This window comes from Schistocerca nitens, chromosome 2 (assembly GCF_023898315.1).
Source record: "Schistocerca nitens isolate TAMUIC-IGC-003100 chromosome 2, iqSchNite1.1, whole genome shotgun sequence".
Lineage (NCBI taxonomy): Eukaryota > Metazoa > Arthropoda > Insecta > Orthoptera > Acrididae > Schistocerca > Schistocerca nitens.
Window position 1 is genome coordinate 135,198,589 of NC_064615.1, and position 14,673 is coordinate 135,213,261.

General features: G+C 43.7%; 1 protein-coding gene across 1 annotated transcript in view; it reads left to right on the plus strand.

The window, feature by feature from the left end:
* LOC126235827 (uncharacterized) overlaps nt 1–14,673 on the plus strand; it is a 59,032-nt gene that overhangs the window by 199 nt on the left and 44,160 nt on the right. The gene's annotated exons all lie outside the window — the stretch shown is intronic.

Sequence of the window (14,673 nt, forward strand, 5' to 3'; positions counted from 1 at the left end):
CTGCGGCGCAGCTTTTTGCACGCTATACTTCGCGTTACTCTCTACTGACGAGGGCAATGTAGGTGACGCTAGCGTTGCTGATACGCAAGCGACACCAACTTTAAGTTTCTGTATTATGACGAATTACACTGTAATAGTTTTCGACGGCTCATGTAAAAGTTGGGTTCGCACTCCTGTGTAGAAGATACGACAGGAGTGCCCCACAGTACCGTCAAAATGTTTTATTAAACTTCATTTTAAGATGGCTGACAATGTTACTTAAGACAGTACTACAGGCCTTGCGAAATACGTAATTACTGTCTCCTGGTTTTGCTTTCTCCAACTCATTCCTCTTATTAAATACTTCCGTAGATCCACTCTGCTACGTTGACTGATGCGATAAAAAATATTGAGCGTCTAGCGCGACTGATAACAGGCATCGCTAGATACTGCCAGACGGCGTCTCTTGTTGATAACGGCGCACCCATGCTGCTTCGCCCGGCAACAGCTACACGTTGTGAAATCAGGTGCCATCTTGCCGCAGTGCTGCCAACGTGACTGCTGCCGTGCTGGGCAGACTGGGCCGCGCGGTGTATTTACGCTGCTCGTGGCGGGCATTTGTACAACATTAATTGCTTCTAAAAGCAGGTACTCCTTGTGCGTATAGAAATTTCTTTTGCTCGAGATAAGTACGGAATTGTTCTAGATGTACTTAGCCCAGAGTGAGTGTTTGCCATTGTACTGGTGGTACCGCCGCACGATTTAAAGACGAACCGCCTGTTCTGTCACTAGAATTAGACTTCAAATTTTATAAACACGACTTGTGCTTAAGAATTCTTGGCTCATGGACATGATACTAATAGTGATCTGTTCGTCGTATTTAAGCCTCTACTCGTTAATCGGTGTATGCGATTTGTTTACATATTAAAGTGACGTTCAGATGTTGCAGCTGAATGAATAGCATTAAACAGGCAAAGTGTTAGCTGCTTTTCAGTTAATTTTCCTCCAAACAAAGTAGTCGTTAATAGCACTTTTCATGTGGTTATTTAATTTACAAGGAACTGGCGGGTTCCATACGTCGGTAGTTTGGTAGCAAATGAATAATCCGCAGCTATTTCACTGTCACGTCTTACATATACAGGATGTGAAGTGTCTCTCAGGCCAACATAAATTTTGTAGCGTGCTTTATATAAATATAGTTAATACTGACACGTTAGAAATTGGGCTAATCGGTGTCTTCTTTGGTACAGATTACAAAAATGATACAACCTATTAGCAGATAGTACTCTCCAATAGTTCCATGATCATATTGTACCGAGCTGTATTCTAATTTTGAATGTAAAGTATTCTAAGGTATTTTCATAAATAGTCGTTAGCGACCACTTAATGAATATGATTGGATTGCCTCTGCTTAGAAACTATCGCGCCTCACATAAACCTACCATCAAAGTTACCATAACAGGGCACAATTACGAACAGACATAATGTCAGGAAATAGTTACTGTAAAATGGATCGTAGGCTGAGCGTATGTTAATGTCAAAACTAAGTTCTATTTCCTGTAATTGTCTAATAATAGGAATACAAGAGTCTGCTACAGAGCTAGTTCGGTTTCCTTTTTCAGTACGGTATTTAATTGAAAATGTCAGCTGCACTTTGATTCGCTGCCTTATCCTTCACTGACTAACCTATTTTCAGTGTAATTACCAGTCTCGTCTGCATAATACACAGTATCAATACGGCCTTCATGTGCAGTGCAGTTCACGTTAGTTCTGGCTATACCTGCTACGTTTGGGAACCGTGATTGTCGAACAATAAAGTACTTATTTATGTTTTCTGCTACTTTTGTTTCATGTTTAATATCTTGCAACGCTTTTAGGTCATATTTTGCTAGACCCCAGGCGTTCACACATACAGAAAAATAGTTAAAATGTCTTTTACTATACCCTTTTGTTGTTAGCACCTTATGTGGCTGTTTAGATAAGTGGTGGGAGGGAGGGTGTGGGGCAGTGGTTGGCCAGATATTGATAGCCAATAAAGTAATTTTCCAAAATACCGCAGAGGCATATACTGCGCTATTTTCCGCAGAGGATTGTCTTCGGTTTCTTCTCATTGCTTACTGAACAGAGGGCTTAGTTTGACACATTAAATGTATTTTATGTTTATTGTTTATTGCCTGCGCGAATTTAGGTTCGCCACTGACACTGGAGGTACCAGTAAAGTTTGGTAGGATATATTGTGTGTGTGTGTGTGTGTGTGTGTGTGTGTGTGTGTGTGTGTGTGTGTGTGTCATACTATAAACCGTATACCTGTTGCCATAACGGGTCGGCCGATCCCACGCGTTGGCTTTGACCCGTGACGTAAGGGTGTTGTGTGACGTCATGACGGCGCGGAGTTTGGTTTGTGAGTGTGGCGTGTTTGATGTCGTCGTGTTGTGGTTCGCTGTTCTCTCTGGTGGTATGTTCAGGGTTTTCGTTTTTGTGGTGTAATGGGCAGTTTGCTTTTGCTCACTATCCAGAATTGTTAGTGTCGGCTGTGTTTGTAGTGGAATTAGTTTGAGAGTTAACGATTTTGTGTGAAGGTTAATTTAGTGTTCGCTGTACATCGTGTGGGAATTTTAGTAAAATTAATCGGTTGTTTTTGTTCAGGAATGGATACGACGGATAACAGCGCGCAGGTCAAAGGAAGTGTTAAATCCCAATGTGTGGTTGTGTATGTTGATATTGGTATCGGGAGATGTTTTTGAGCTATATAGGCCAAGGGAAGTGTCCGATTCCAGATATTGTTTAGTGGTATTTGGGGAGCTTTGTGATGTCGGGTTTTTCGTCGTTTTGTGTGGTTTTATATGGGGGTGGGTGTCTAAATTTGTTTATATTTAGTTTGCTCCCACCTGAAAACACCACATTTACCGCGCTTGTCCCGTTAGTGTCATTACACTTTTTGTGGAAAGTGTGTGTGTGTGTGTGTGTGTGTGTGTGTGTGTGTGTGTGTGTGTTTCGATGTATTTTAGTCATAATGTGTAGGTACCTACTTTATATGCGCCATATTGGAATCGTGGTTTATGGTCTTTTCCGCCATATTTGTGACGTTATGGGTCAAAGCAGACGGGCGGGATCGGACGCTTCCGTATTTCCGCCATAACTGTCTCCCTGCCGCCGACCGCCTTATGTAATGTTCTTAGAGTGTGGTAAAGTTTGTTAAAGTGAAACATAATAGCACTTTGTAAACCCAGAACGAATTTGATGCATTTTATATGGATGGTAAGCAATCAAAACATATTAACTACAGCTGTCTGTGAAGGTTCGTAATTCCTGTAACTGGTAACGCCGTAACAAGAGATTTGAAAGTGGATAAGTTTTCTAATCTGCCAATAACTAGGCTTCTACTAGACGTTACACACACAGGAAGTTTGTCACTTTATTTTTTAAAAAACGTTGTTCATCTGCAAAATTTAAAGAATGGACTTGAGGTTTTCGTTACCTACCATAGATAACCACTGAGGCTTGAAGAAATGAACTTGAAATTTCAAGTAATAGAGGGAAAATACTGTTAGGCACACATAGTGGGGTATGTAAAGCAGTGTAACGTTGGGATTGACGGGTCTAAATTAATACAGAGACTTGGGGATATTAGCAAATTAGAAGACAGAATGAGAAAAGAAATGAAATTGGTTCAGTAGCGGACAGTTGACAATCCAGTTGATATTTAAAGTCGCACAATAGAAGACGTGATTTTACAAAGATCAGAACGGAGTCCGCGTAGTAATACGCGACAGTAAATGTGCTTCGGTGGAACAGCACTGAACAACGGTTTAATCTCAGAAGGGCTCGCCGCAAAGGTCTGGCAGAGCATGATTTGGCAACTAGGCTAGACACGCAGTGGTGAAATAAGTGAGTCGGCCTCGTTATCGGCCATCAGTGACGCCTCGCTGGGGTGATAACGGACCCTGAGGCAGCAACGCGTATCAGGGCAGACGCTGCGCTCGCATTGCTTTGCTTTGATGCTGTGTGTGTGTGTGTGTGTGTGTGTGTGTGTGTGTGTGTGTGTGTGTGTGTAAGCTGCAGAGGTCACGGCCAGAGCGTTCGTCAAACGCAGTTTCTGCTTATGTCTGTATATTTCCGTCATGTCTTGTCCAGCTGCTGCTCAAGGCATCAACTCGACGGCTGCCAGCGATCGCTTGTTGACATTGCATGTCGCGTAGCAGTGGATGCTGGGAAGGCGGCACAAATTGTCTGGCGTATGAGCGAAATATCTAAAAATAAGTAAAAGTTACATTTATGACTAACTCAGTTGCAGTATAATAAGGGGGTTAACCCTTTTGTTTTCCACACTGATTGCATCTTCACATTCAGCGTTTAATTACGAGCTGTCTGCAATACTACTCAAAAACGGAATTTGACTAACATTTTTGCTAAGTACGTCCCCCCATTAAACGTAAAAGTAATGTTTCCCTCAATGCGAAGCTTGCACAATGCTACACTATACCTGCATCATGGGAGTTCATAGACCAAACCGTGATGGTACAGTTTGACGTAGATGCTAAACACAGTATTTCCCTGAAGTAAAAAGTAGTGACGAATGGCAAATACTTTCGGAAAAAGCATTTCGTTTGAGACGGTGATTTACTTGTAATTTCTGTTGACACAATCACGTTGTACGAAGCAGCGATTTTGTCAACAACAAAAATTACAGAAAAAATATACCAGCATCGACTTGAAGCAGTCAGAGATTTGGGATTTGTTATTCACTTAACCTTCATTAACTGAGGTATTAAACATAAAAAAGAGGATGTACCAGCTGAAAATAAAAAAATACGGGCGAAACTTGTGTAATTAAAAATCCATCTTTCGAGAAGGGAATATTCGCATCAACAACTTAGATGGTAGCATACTCTTTAGGCGGACAAGACGTTTTCATCAACGCGTTACTTCTAATCTCCAGAAAAATGTTAAATCTATTTTCATTCGCACAGAATCACTGTTTTAGCCAGTTTCAAAATGAAGGGCAGTAGTGTACTACTTGATTAGGTCTCTACATTGCTTAGTCAAGTACGGATTTGCGTTTCATTGACTTGTGTGAGCCAACTTGGATGTTTTCGGTGTACAGTGTAGTGCAAAATACCTACAGGTAGACTTGAATTATTAAAACGTGCATGAAGTTTCGCCAGATTCTTCCTACAGGACTGTTAAGCTGCTTTTACACGACGGGCTTTACATTTGCTATTATCGTTGAAGCAGGCCATAGACAGTAAGACGTGATTCATAGGAAACATAGTGTGAACGCATCTCAGAGCACGCAGCGTTAAAAGCAGGAAAGCCAGTGTCACAGCCTTTGTTCTTGATGTCTAAGATATACAAAATTACTTCCTCGCAATGCTCCTATGTTCACAGCACTCTCTATGCGAATCATTTCTTAAAGCACGCTACCGGTAGTGCGTACTTTGTAATAAAGTATGTGTAGGTTAGAGCGCGTCTGCCTTCATTGTGGTGATACCGCCAAATACACTCCTGGAAATTGAAATAAGAACACCGTGAATTCATTGTCCCAGGAAGGGGAAACTTTATTGACACATTCCTGGGGTCAGATACATCACATGATCACACTGACAGAACCACAGGCACATAGACACAGGCAACAGAGCATGCACAATGTCGGCACTAGTACAGTGTATATCCACCTTTCGCAGCAATGCAGGCTGCTATTCTCCCATGGAGACGATCGTAGAGATGCTGGATGTAGTCCTGTGGAACGGCTTGCCATGCCATTTCCACCTGGCGCCTCAGTTGGACCAGCGTTCGTGCTGGACGTGCAGACCGCGTGAGACGACGCTTCATCCAGTCCCAAACATGCTCAATGGGGGACAGATCCGGAGATCTTGCTGGCCAGGGTAGTTGACTTACACCTTCTAGAGCACGTTGGGTGGCACGGGATACATTCGGACGTGCATTGTCCTGTTGGAACAGCAAGTTCCCTTGCCGGTCTAGGAATGGTAGAACGATGGGTTCGATGACGGTTTGGATGTACCGTGCACTATTCAGTGTCCCCTCGACGATCACCTGTGGTGTACGGCCAGTGTAGCAGATCACTCCCCACACCATGATGCCGGGTGTTGGCCCTGTGTGCCCCGGTCGTATGCAGTCCTGATTGTGGCGCTCACCTGCACGGCGCCAAACACGCATACGACCATCATTGGCACCAAGGCAGAAGCGACTCTCATCGCTGAAGACGACACGTCTCCATTCGTCCCTCCATTCACGCCTGTCGCGACACCACTGGAGGCGGGCTGCACGATGTTGGGGCGTGAGCGGAAGACGGCCTAACGGTGTGCGGGACCGTAGCCCAGCTTCATGGAGACGGTTGCGAATGGTCCTCGCCGATACCCCAGGAGCAACAGTGTCCCTAATTTGCTGGGAAGTGGCGGTGCGGTCCCCTACGGCACTGCGTAGGATCCTACGGTCTTGGCGTGCATCCGTGCGTCGCTACGGTCCGGTCCCAGGTCGACGGGCACGTGCACCTTGCGCCGACCACTGGCGACATCGATGTACTGTGGAGACCTCACGCCCCACGTGTTGAGCAATTCGGCGGTACGTCCACCCGGCCTCCCGCATGCCCACTATAAGCCCTCGCTCAAAGTCCGTCAACTGCACATACGGTTCACGTCCACGCTGTCGCGGCATGCTACCAGTGTTAAAGACTGCGATGGAGCTCCGTATGCCACGGCAAACTGGCTGACACTGACGGCGGCGGTGCACAAATGCTGCGTAGCTAGCGCCATTCGACGGCCAACACCGCGGTTCCTGGTGTGTCCGCTGTGCCGTGCGTGTGATCATTGCTTGTACAGCCCTCTCGCAGTGTCCGGAGCAAGTATGGTGGGTCTGACACCGGTGTCAATGTGTTCTTTTTTCCATTTCAAGGAGTGTAGATAACGGTATTATCACGTCGCGATCTATAGCTCTTTAAATCAGATGTCAGTTGACATCCCAATAAACATAAGAAAATTATTGTATTGTTATTTGGTTGCTGCCTAAGAGAAATCTTATGTAGTTTCCAGAATGAGATTTTCACTCTGCAGCGGAGTGTGAGCTGATATGGAACTTCCTGGCAGATTAAAACTGTGTGCACCGACAGAGACTCGAAAGGTCCCGAGTTCGAGTCTCGGTCGGTGCACACAGTTTTAATCTGCCAGGAAGTTTCAATCTTCTATAGTGATTAGTGTCGTCTGCAGTATGGTAAATAACTTTGACGTTGAATTGCTACCGTCGGTTCTTGTATTAACGATTTAAAGTTATGTAAATGTTAATTTTTGAGTTCTCAGAGGAAAGACCTCGCTTGCCTGGTCGGCTAGAGTATGTCTAGGAAGACGGTAAGTTCTGTCTGGACGATAAGGATCTGCTAGCAAGTTCCTTCTTCAGAGAAAGTAACTTGCTTACTGAAGAAATAGCGCCTCTGTTAAAAAAATTAACTCACATTGTGCTACTGCGTGGTGGGATATTTTGGAAAAATTGGTTATAAAATGCCATTATCCGAATCGAGATTTGGAAAGTAAAATTTCTCTTAAACGAAATTTGTTTCTTCGGCGGCTCTAGTTCTTTGCGATACTACAGAGCAAAGGTCTTGCATTTGATCCCCTCAGTCGTAGTAGAATTACGTCATTTCGCTTCTTTCCCCTGTTGACGTGAAAACAGTTGCACCTTGGTTCTGCGTTCACGTCAAACTGTAGGCCCCTTGCAGCTGACTGGTTCAGTCAGTTCGAAGGATGGAGGGGATAAATGCGTACCGATTCTAGGTACGCCTAATAAAGCTCTACTGTGCTGAAACAAACGTTGGGGTTGTCAGCTAAAATTCTTACTGTTGCTGTAATGGAAAATAAACTTAAGTTTGTTAAACATTAATTTTCGTATGGCAGCTGCGTATATTGAAAATTCACTGGCTGGTAAATTTTAGTACTGCTGTCATTGGGACCTGAGTTTACAGGGACATAAGCAATAAGTGACTCATTCGATACGTCCATAGTGTATTAAAAGGTTCGAAAGCCCACCGAAATACAGGTGACTTACGGTTAACTGAGATGGATAAAAATAATTTGTACAGGAAGAGTGTTTCTATCTCGAAAGTTGTAAAATTGGTGGGTATTCTGTTGCTTCAGACAGAATAAGGTCTTCGATCATAGTATTAGTCTCTAAGTATCCAGTTTCGGAAGCTCGATAGCGAAGGTCGGTGTAGTCCGGATCGTGGATTAGTCTGTTATTTATGCACTAATCATAGGAAAGGATAGAAGACAGTTGAGTTTTTGTAGTGGCATATGCTGCTTAGAGATGATCAGAGTAGATGATGGGGTTTAAATTATGCTTCTAACCAGTGAAACATTGAACCAGTTAAAGCGATAATGTTCAGCTTAATTATTAATAATCGCTTTACTTCACCTAAACAGTTTAACTGCGTGTAATTAATGCACACACAAGCGACCTTAGATGATAAATGTTGCGCGCAAGACGAATCTCATTACTGCAGAAATCGGTTTTACAGACGAAATCTTCAGGAAATAACTATTTCCTAAATTGTAGTCGTTTTTTCCCGTTCCCTTGCTGTTAGTATAAGATAGGTGTACGCATAACATGCTCTAATCGCCTCAGTAACCTTCCACCCGGAGCAAAATAAATTGCCGAGGCTTCGGTAAGTCTTACGTCGTCGTGTCAAGATTGTTCACAAGATTGACGCATGCATCTGTACAAACGGGTGTAATGGCTCTGTAATGCAGTGTATTCGTTGTTTCTGTGAATTGCAATCCCAGTATCGGCACATGTCAGACGAGTCTTAGGAGGCACAACTTCTGCATCTGTTAAGAACTAGTTACACTAAATAGCAGTGTCTGTCACAAGTAAAAATAAAATTTACGGAGATCTAATACTGGTTTCTGGAAGGCAAGAAGTACAGCACGACCAATAGACATGCCATGTTAAAGCCAACCTTCAGGTTGGTGACGTCTGCACCCTCATGCACAAGCAATAGCAGCAGTCATGTATCTTGCTGTTACACATATGCTGTAGCTGCTTACGTCTGTGCGGTGTTGCAGACATCTAGAAGTGACAGGTTAGCTGCGTTTAGTAAAAGCCAACTACGCGGGCCTGGCGTACTGCCTTTCAGCCACGAAGAAGGGTTGAGGTCCCCCTCGCTCGTCTTCGCATAGGCCAGTCCTAGGACTCGTGGCATCTTGCTGCGGCGAGAGGACCCTCCTGTGTGTGGTGCTTGTGGCGTTCAGATCACTTTGCGCCACATTTTGGTAGGCTGTATTTTCGAACAAGAGGGCAGCGGCTAGCTGCCTTCTATCTTAAATGACGTTCAAACGAATGTAGTGAGGTTTCTACAGTTTCGTGATTTGTCTCCGAAAGTTTTAGGGAGATGTACTTAATATGTTGAGTGTGACTCGCTTATTCATAATTTTTTGTGAGTGGTTTGCCAGTTTAATTTACCTGTACCTTTCTTTTAGTTCTTGTATGACTCTATACCTGTTGTAATACCGGGCGTATCACTTTCCGCCCTTCCTTAGTTGTCTTCAGGCGTGTAGCTCATCGGGAGTTACGTGGAGTGACTGGCTGCCGTTTTATAGATTTTTCTCCTTCCTGTGTGTGCGCAACAGTTTCTGAAATTTTATCCACATTAGTTTTTCATGTGTAAGGGCGCTGATAACGTCGCCGTTGACCGTCCTTAGACCCCAACACACAAACTAGTGGTAGAGATTTATTTCTTGGAAAGAAAGACTGTAAACTTGGTTGTTAGCGTAGATTTCTCGGTATACGTAAGATAGGCGCGGTGCCAACACGGCACCCGTCCGGATTAGTCCACACGGCTTGTGTACATTACGCGCTGAGAAGTGGTCGCTGCCTACAGGTGTTTTGCTTTTCTGAAAACATGGGCGTGAACTTACAATCACAGCGGCATTATCGAAAACAGTAGAACCTCAGCAACATATCGGTATGCGGATGTTTAATGTAGGAAGTAACGTTGTTACTCTGTTCGATATTTCTTGTTCCTGAATAAGTTCTAATGTGAAGTACCCTTCCACTGTCAGCCACTGTAATTAGTTGCAGAACGATCCTTAGAACGGCTTCCTTACATGCCATGTTCTAATATGGAGCTAGGCTGAATGTGCTGCGAATACATAGAAAGAAGGATCCCTTATCATTTAGCTACAAAATAGGACAGCAACTGGAAGCAGTTAATACCATAAATTATCTGGGAGTACGCATTAGGAGTGATTTAAAATGGAATGATCATATAAAGTTGATCGTCGGTAAAGCAGATGCCAGACTGAGATTCATTGGAAGAATCCTAAGGAAATGCAATCCGAAAACAAAGGAATTAGGTTACAGTACGCTTGTTCGCCCTCTGCTTGAATACTGCTCAGCAGTGTGGGATCCATACAAGATAGGGTTGATAGAAGAGGTAGAGAAGATCCAACGGAGAGCAGCGCGCTTCGTTACAGGATCATTTAGTGATCGCGAAAGCGTTATGGAGATGACAGATAAACTCAAGTGGGAGACTGCAGGAGAGACGCTCAGTAGCCCGGTACGGGCTTTTGTTGAAGTTTCGAGAACATACCTTCACCGAAGAGTCAAGCAGTATATTGCTCCCTCCTACGTATATCTCGCGAAGAGACCATGAAGATAAAATCAGAGATTAGAGCCCACGCAGAAGCATACCGACAATCCTTCTTTCCACGAACAATACGAGACTGGAATAGAAGGGAGAACCAATAGAGGTATTCAAGGTACCCTCCGCCACACACCGTCAGGTGGCTTGCGGAGTATGGATGTAGATGTAGACTTCCGAACATGGCCGAATCTTTTAAATCTGCTTATCCGGCTTGAATAAAGCAATATCGATAGTAAGAAGCATCTAATACATTGCTTCTCCTGGAAACACTAACTAAACTTAGGGAATAGCAACTGTCTTCCAATTTCCAATTAGGTTCTGAGGAGTGGACGGTTTCTGTTGAATAGATGGATTGTAATACTGACGGAACCAAACATACGGAGCATACATGGAAGAGCTGTGGCACGTTTAGCGCTCCTTACAGTGCCACGCTGCACTATTCTGCACCATATTTCCGGAAGGTCTGTGGCTTTCAAAGAGTAGTAGTACGTGTGCGAACCAGTAAGATTTGGTATTGCCAGATTTCTTTCTAAATCTTGCCTAACGCTTGTGCAACTTGTAACTGCACGCACATAAGGGAGAAAATTACGGACACATCTTAGAGTAATATTCAAAAATATTATGTTGGTGGTTTGTACCCTTATTATACACCGGCACAGAATTTTCACATGTTGAACTTAACGTAACTATGTGAATTCATTTTACCGAAGATTACGCACTATAGTGTACCATGCCTCTATGTTTTGACTTCCGAAAAGATGATTGAGGGTTGATTAATTTACTCCATCTCGTCCCCGCGTTTTCTTTCTTTGGCCGGAAGATAATCCATTGAAGTCTCCGTCAAGACCGACTGTATGAGGGTTCCTAATGCTTGGACTCGGGAATACGTTACCACTGCTTGGCGTTGGTTGTCTCCTCAACATGTGCCATGCTTAAGAATATTCCCGACAAATCGAAGTTGTGTGTAGATCTACAAAAGACACTGTATGCTAGATTTCAGTTGACAGCCTCTTATTAAAAGCCGGTTCAGGACACTGGATAGTAGTACCAATCATGTAGCACTCGGATTGAATCATCGCATCCAAAACGTGTAATAATTTCGATCTGGTTCTCTTAAAAGGTTATGCCAGCGGATCTTCCCAGAGAACTAAAGTAATGCAACCTTTGACACATGAAGGGAAAAAGTAAAAACTACAGGAAAGATAGTGTAGCATGGATTAGTTGGCGTAGAGGTGGCAAGTCATCCGTACGTAAACTTATTCGAGGTATGTGAACCTGGAGTGGCTACATATGTGTACGTAAAGTATTAGAACAATTCCAAGAGTAGGGGGGGGGGGGGTAAAGGAGGCCTAAACGTAACAGGCGAAGAGTTGAAGCACACAGATGAGCCAAATGTCAACTAGATATAACTGGCGCGGGGAAAAGAGGAGCGATGTTAACTCTACACGGTGCCCATATGATGCTCATAGGAAATAACTTGATACGGTAATAGCAGAAAAGCATCAGAGCAAGTGACGTTTAACAGGTCTTGAGTGTGACGACGATTCCCTCTTGAATGAGACCACAGGGAAGCTAGAATAACATTTGTGAAATTGTCCAACTGTAGCAGCGGACATTCAGAAAATACGAGCGACATTTGTAGTTTCGCGGGCGTAAATTTTCGCCTTCGCATTTGTCACACACAAAGATCGGGTGAAACGATGGCAGTAAGGAAAACTTCAAGAGCTCATTTGTTACCTGAAATGTAATCACTGTTAACGTGAAACAAAAGTTAGTTTCACTTCGGTTATCGATATAATTTAGTAGTTGGAAGATGACTTACGCGAGAGCCTAATAACCACTTACTGCAAATGTACGCAAAGAATCGCTAACAATAACTGGCTGCAGGAAGATGTCGCCCTAGCCATGGGTCGCACCATATCAGATACAGAAATCGTGCTAAGCTCAATGAATACGAAACGTTGCTCGAAAATAAGTTAGTGGCACCACAACAGCGTGGTTATAAGCGACCAGGTGTACAGGTTTAAGACACTGGTGTGCTGCCAACACAGAGGCAGCAGAGCGAAGTTCCCAGCGTGTCGTTGAAATGTGGGTAATTCCATTTCAAGGCCACGTAAGTTTCTGGAGGAAAAAAGAATGGGACGGGTAAGCTACAGAAAGTAAACAAGTCAATGTTTAGATAATCTGGTATTCCGGAAACAGTAAAAACTGTTGCATGATTTGATGAGTAAAGCACTTTCTTTACGACATACTGTAGCTGTGCACTTTGGCGTCAATTTCTCCACGGGCGTTGAAGATTTATAAATTTTCTGTCCTGTGGCAAATGCCTCGTGTTTTGAGAAAGGGATTCAGATTTAGCGTCATGTTTCTGTAGCGGTGACAGTGGTAAGAGTACGCAGTAAGATCTCTTACGTGAAAAGTGAGAGTAGCTGTGGACCGAATGCAGTGTAGCGCAGCGCTTCTACGTAGAGCGGTGTCTCGCGTCTATCCTTGACCCACAAACCAAACCAGATCTGACATGGCCTGAAGGATAGCTCTAATGGTCCACTGTGGCTGGAATTCAGCCAGCTGGTACTCCTCGAATAAGTGGCGTCAGGATTAAAAATGCCGATGTATCTCATCGACTTTGTAAATGTTGAGAGCACATAAGCTAGTAGGAAAAACTTCCTTCAGAACTGTGGTGTCCGTTGTCAGTCCGCTGCGCCTGAGAGCATATTCTTCCAGTGCACTGTTCGGTTGTAAGACACGACGTGCTTAGTTATCGCATGTCTTATCACGTAGCGTGATACGAGACTACTTGAAAGAGAAAGTTTTCAGGTACTCTCCATCCAGGAGAATTTTTAGTCTGCTTGTTAATCTAGACTGCATCGCCGAGAGCAATCGGACAGTAAAGTACCATATAGCACTTTTATCAGTGCTGATGAAGCAAATGAAGTAGCATTTTCTCTCTTAAGGTATCGGGATCTGAACAGCCGCTGTGAGAACTAATTTGCTGGTGGTGTCTGATACTCCCAAAGAATACAGTATTATTCCCCATAACCTGTGCAAGCGTCTCTGATTAGTGTTCGTATGCGAAAGGAGGAAAGATTGCCAACTATGAAGGTCGATCGTGGTTGCTTTTTAGGATGGCCTAAATGGTTACGGTGATTGCACACAGATCGGTATTCAGTCTTCCTGGCAAATTTCATGTCATCACACCAGCGTCACACACATAATTCGGTATAACATCATAGAACAACCTCAATGAAGCTTGTAAGTTTTTCGCAACACGCACACGTTTCCTGAGTTTACGTCGTAGTCCAATTTGGAAACTGAGAATCTCAGCGCCTGAAAACCTGCGCATGTGTAAAATTGGTTACTCAGTTGGTGTCATGTTTAGTATTTACTGAAGATACTGCTTTGCAGCTCTCCATAATTACTCTCTAGCTGTTGACAGGTGTCCTTCGCGGGGGTCCGCCATCACAGAATGGTAAGTGGCCATAGGTTCGTTTGAGCACTTGCCAGACAGCGCCAGACAGGTTGTACTGCGCATGCGCAGCTACGATGACGCAGGCAGCCCGTGTTTGATGCTTGCTCTGCTCATACGCTTTTCGTCTCACCTCCGTGTGGAATTTCGTGCGTGGCGAGGCATAACGTGTCCATGTTTAGAGGACCAAGGGAGTTATACCCTGAGGAATTGTTTTATCAATTCCACCCAGATAAGGAATGCGAAAAGTTTGCAGTTCTTGGCATTTCAAAACTAGACTCCACAGCTCAAAGTACCATAACATTTTGCTATGTAGTGACTTTGACAGATTTTTCTTCTAATTCGTACTCCGCAATAATATGTAGCATTTCCAATCAGGTTTACTTCTACACAGCACTGCAAAAAGCTAGTAAGATGGAATATAAATGCCTTGCAAATAAGTTTCTTGTGTAGCGTACACCAGAATAAAGGACGATAAATTTCATGGCTATTTCAGAATGTGTAAAGAATTAACAAGGTTGTCTGAGGGGCAAAGAAACTATAAAACTGACAGTTTATATTCTACTCTAGGAATAAA